Here is a 6,000-nt window from a genome sequence, read left to right as displayed (position 1 = left end):
TCAGCGGAATCTTGGTTAATATAATATGATATTATTTTAGGCCTCATCTGTAGAGTTAAATGACAAATGTGCTGCAAGAGAATTTCACATTTACACATAGAACATTGATCATTCATTTTAAGAAGCATTTCCGTCCATCTGATGTCTCTTTAGTCAAACATTCACTCTGATTTTAGCAGTTTTCACCTCTCGATAGAATTATTTGGCATTTTAATTCCTGAATGAATAATGCTAAGTCGACATCATTTGATCGATTGGTGAAATACAAATATTGATTGCTGTGGCTTTAAATAACAGCACGTCATACAAATTTGTGGCTACAGAGGAGAATATAACACTTCTCTCTGTGCCCACCTTTTACCCACAAGGTCTGGCCTTGATTGACATTTCCTGAATCCAACTACTGTACAGACTCAGAAAGAAAAAGTCTATAAAAGGTTGAAGTTGCTCCCCATGAAATGCATTTATGTAATTTGTTCAACTCCAAAGTGCCTTTTTCTGAAGTGATTTAGTCATTAGGGCTCATTATCTCACAATGATTACTGGATGTTGAGGAGCTAGACCTTTAAGCTTCTGCGGAGTGAGGAGTACATATTTCTGAAATGCAGTCTTAAAACTGCATTGAAAGTAGATTCCATTTAGAGTGACATTTAACTTTTTCCTCCACTCTGTATAAAGCATTTATTTTATATCTTTATTTCTGCTAAGATCTCCATTAGCTGTCTCCCCAGAGACTGCTTGTGTTGTAATGCTCTTAAAACAGAAACTGTAATGGAACCACACCATTCCATTATGTTTGACAAATTATTGGTGTTGAGATCTTTGTGTCTCTTGCTGTGCTGTATTGTACCATATAAATGAGTTCATTGTTGTGTTTCTGTTCTGGTAAGTACAATGAATTGGCTCCTTTTTCCATGTGACCGTGCTGTACTCAAACCTGCAAATAATTTTTTAATGCCTAACTTGAACCAAACAGTGAATCAAAACAAAGGTGAAAGGGCAAAAAAAAGAAAAAAAAGCTGTCTACTAGTTCTCCAAAAGTTGATTCTGTTCATCTGGACGTAGCATTTTCAGCTGGAGAAACGTTTCGTCACTCATTCAGGTGACTTCTTCAGTCTCAGCTGACTGCAGGTTTCCAATCTTATAAACAGTACATTTGCATAATGACTGTAACCAGCCCACTGAAGGAACAATGGGCTGGGAGGTCAGGTCCTTCATCATAATTATGCAAATTCTCATGACCACTGATCAACATTGATTATTGATCAACAACCACTGATCAAGGACCTTCCTTGATCAGTCTTGATGGTGGAAATGCTCAACTTGAGGCTTCAGATTGGGACTTTGCAAAACAATGTGTAATACCATGGTAGCCATGTTCACCTTTCATAGTGCCTGTGCTCAGTGTACACGCAGTGCAAACACTGAAATGTGGTCTAGTCCGAGCTCTGTTGTGCAGAGGAATGATGCATAACAGCCTTTGAATAACACAGATGAAAATGACATGATTACATGATTGTTGCTAGTTCATTGCTGAGGGAAGAAGTACTGAAGCTGCCAAAGTCATTGTTTAAATAAAAGTGAAAACATTTATACAAAAATAGGTTTGCAGGCTTTGGTGGAAAGTATATTGCCATTGCTCATAGTAGGTATAAATGCTCAAACATAAAACCCATCTTTTATATGAATTCTACAACAAGTGCTATTTTCTCAATCTATAATATCGGCAACTTTACTCACACCAGCCAAGGGCATTTTCTTTTTGATAATTTAAGCTCCTTTTTTTCCTACACCAGAAGGATTACCCCTCCTGATATCAACAAGCTGTCAGCTGAGCCCCAGTAGACTGATGGGAAGATACAGATCAACAGCTTGGTCATTAATATTGAAGCTGCTCACTTCAGATCATGACAAGATCTTACATAAGTTGAGCGTCTCTTTACGACAGCTGGTCATTATCATAAAGCCAAATCGAAGCAGGCTGCACATGTTCAATCAAGGCTGCTTGCTGTAGCCTTGAAAAATAACCTATTGAACAAATAAAATATTAATTTGAATCAATGAAAAAGCTTAAAATCAAAGATATACCACATTTAATCAATCCCATGTGGAAATCAATCCATCTATCCATCCATCCATCTCCTAACCAATCCAGCTGGAGCAGGTCCCAGGGGAAAAGACAGGATACACCCTTGACAGATCATCAGTTGGTCACAGGGAAGTAAGCAAACACACACTCTCAGATCCATGCACTCAGCCAATTTATTTATTTTTATTTACATTTATTTTATTTCTGTCTGATCATACTGAAATAAGCTGTACTTTCCAAAAACAAAAGAACAGAAAAAAAGAGAGAAAAAGAAACAAACAAATAAAAAAGAACCCAACTATATTTGAGACAGAAATAGTGTAGCAACAGCTCATATGCACCTACCCCTCATACATAACGCGGAATTAAACCGGCCACGATGTGACAGTGTAACAGGAAACAGTATTCTGCGATAACATTAATTTCCAAAATTAAAATGCAAAACACACACATATATACACACACAACTACATATTTGCTTGATTAGTACTGCTTCATTCAGGCCAGTGATTCTCAGTATAAGGTGTATATAGAGCAATTCATTGAGAGCTCAGGAGATATGCATGAATTGTATAGTATAGCTTAAAAAATTATTTAAAAATATCTCCTGATACATTTACCTGTAGAATGAATTGAAACGGTACTAAGTGGTGATAAAGCTTAAATACAAGTACATATGTTTAAAAAAATGATTAGATTATTGTGTGAAATAACAAACAGTTAAAGTAGTTAGTTACCTTAAAATGGCAATAATTAGCCAAAAGGTATGATATAAACTGTTAGCTAAACGTAACGGTGGAAATAGCTAAACATACTTTTAGCTAACAATATCATTAATGGGTAAGTGGCTGCTACCTAAAGGAGCATTTCTATGGCTTGCACTGGTGGGTGAAGAACAAAGCAGGGAGGCAATCAGAATGTTTATAGCAGGAATAAATATGAATAAAATTGGTATAGGAAAAGAATGTGCAACTAGGGAGCCTTTGCCTTAATGAAAAGCTACTACATTAGACTATTATCCTCTGCAGGAGAGTTGTATAAAAGATTTAGCATCAAAGATTTAGCACTGAGTAAAAGTCATGCTTGTCTTTTCATCAATCAAATGTGCAACTCAGTCCAGTGACTGATGAGCTGAGCATTATTTTTACACTTCATCATTGTAGTTGAGAACATCAAAGAAAAGACGATGTTGTGGCTGACACATTGCTTTTTGTTGGATTGAGCAGTGTTTATGCATCCCCATTATTCCACACTTAGGTGTTAGTGTTATGCACACCCCACTGTGCCAGCACATCTATCAATCTCTTGCTGTCTTTCTGTCATCCTTATTAACCTGCTTTCTCCTCTGATTTATTCCTATTGCTGACTGACTCACCTGCACTCATTTAAGCCATAGAAAGGTGGAGCGTGGAGGTTGGCAGGTGGTCTTCTTCCTCTTTTCTTTCCTTTTGTTGAGGTCTTCATCTTCTTTGTGTTTGATCATTGTAAACAACTATATTGTAACCCACTATTAAGAGTTTACTACAGCAGCAGGAGTGTTGTGGCATCTTATAAATGTTAATTGCCTTTGAGTGATGAATCTACGGGCTATAACAATGCTGAATGGACCTTTCAGAGTCACACCCCTAACCACCTAGCTTGTACTATTATAATAATTTTGTAACAAAATCCACTGTAATGCAACTGGTATAAAAAGAATATTTGTAACTCAATCTTTCAATGGGAATATGTCCAAGATTTAAAGATTGGGAACCACAGACACACAGGCTTTCTACAGCCCAACTAATCCTTTGTGGCCTTGAAATAAAAACATGGCTAATGAGGCTTTACAACCAAAGACAGACTTTTTGCGCGCATTAGTTGGAACAAGCGTTATTAACCAACAGTAAACACTTCTTAGTCTCACTCTGGAGAAAACCAGGCCCTGTGCTCCCTTTCCTCCTTTCATGTTTTCCTCCTGTATCACTGGAGACCTGAGAGGACACGAGGCTGGAAGCATGTCGTGACCATAATCACAGGTTTAGCAGCTCGTTACTCATGGCCAAGCCCCTTCATCCTCCCGCGGAGGGAAGGAAGAGGGAGGTAGGTGGGAGTCGAGATGATGAAGTCTAAGTTTATTATGTATCCACATGGCTGATGCAGCATATTTGGAGCATGATAATTCATCAATGTCAGATGCTTGTGGAGTGCAGCTAATAGCTGTATCAGTGTGGCTCATAGTTATCTCTCAGGGTCTAAACCCACTGCAATGGTTTTTTTTGTTCCTAGCTGTGTTTTGATTCTTTTAACCCTCCTTGAGTACATAATCTTTTCATGTAATGGATAAAAACCAAGAATAGCTGTCTGACCCAGAATGGTTAAATTAAATATGATTTTACACAACAACAACCAGAAACCTTCCATTTTCATCTCATCAAGTGATGTGAACTGAAGGCACCTTGAATAACAAGTTCATACACAGGAAAAGTTTGGAGTCAGGCTGCAGAGAGAGACAGATGCATGCAAGGGAATGGGAAGCAGATTAAAAATGTCTGTCACCAGACTAAAGGAGCCCAAGAGGATCTGATTCCTCTGTGTGGGTAGAGTTAGCTCATGAAACACAGACAGAAAAACACAGTCCTTGTTGGAGGCACAAGGAGGGGAAAGGGCTTGAAGAGTTCACATCCCGTGAAAAGCAGGCATAACACAACGTATTATAAAAAACCCCAATTAGATTTTCCCAAATTTAAAGGATCTCTTTAAATCAACTCTCTATGGTCTTTTCTCCCATCCCAACTCAAGGCGGAGGCAGAAGATACCACAATTTCAATATTTCTATTGCGCTGTTTACAAAGAGTTATGTGGATCCAACTGCTGACAAAGTACATAGTAAACTAAAATGATCACTGATGAAACTGTATAGTGAGCAAACAGAGATGAACAGTTATAGCAGAGGGAAAGAAATCCAATAAACCAAGTCAACCAACAAGAGAAGCACAGGAGGATGATGGAGGACATGAAGAAACATCAGACGACAGCTTGACAATGACTAATGGAGACAGTAGGTGACCTCATAGACACGAAGGAGAGGGATGATAAAGCAGAGGTGAATTCAATCTAGGAAATAATGAGAGAGGAAACAAAAATAAAGGGATGAAATAAAAACACTGAAAACTACAAAAGGAAACTGAAAGTAAACAGAAGAACAAAGACTAACACGACAAACAAGAACAATCACTCCAGGCAAGATGAAGACACTTGTGTATGCAAGTGCACGAGAAATACAAAAGAAGCACAACAGAGATCAAGGATTATTTACAAAGACCAGCACACTCTCTTTTCAGTGTGTTCATTAGTGATGCTAATTGAGTGGTGCTTCTTGACTATAATCTTTAAAGCAAGTCTCAGTCATTTTTAAAAGAATCCACTGGATGCTTTTGTCAAATAAAAGCAAAGTTAGCGGTAATGATGGGAATAATGAGTCTGTTGTCACCAACTTGTTCACCTCCTTTTTGCATAGAATCATGAATAAGTATGTGGTTTCTCAGATAATCTCTCAATCTGTCAGGACTGAGAAGGAACCAGTCTAAGTCCAGTTTAACTCACTGGCTTGCTCTCATCTGTTTGCTGCTGTAAGCATTATTACGGTACAATTAGTCTGACTCAGCTTGGAGTCTTTTCCAGTTACCATTAGGTGTCTCACTGGCTTGACTTTGCATAGTTAATGACACAAGAGGCATTCAGGTTTATTTAAAACAGAGGTGACAAACTCATTTTCTGATTAGTATGATCAGTCTGCTGTAATTACATGTGGATTGCAACAGACCACAGTAAGTCTGCAAAGTTGCAAAACTTTGTATGTAATAATAATAATGTTTTATCTTTTTTTTCTTTTTAAATAATTTAATCAGTTTGTTAGACTTTAGAAATAA

This window comes from Oreochromis niloticus, linkage group LG22 (assembly GCF_001858045.2).
Source record: "Oreochromis niloticus isolate F11D_XX linkage group LG22, O_niloticus_UMD_NMBU, whole genome shotgun sequence".
Taxonomy (NCBI): Eukaryota; Metazoa; Chordata; class Actinopteri; order Cichliformes; family Cichlidae; genus Oreochromis; species Oreochromis niloticus.
The sequence above is the reverse complement of the archived record's forward strand: the minus strand, read 5'-3'. Positions refer to the sequence as shown.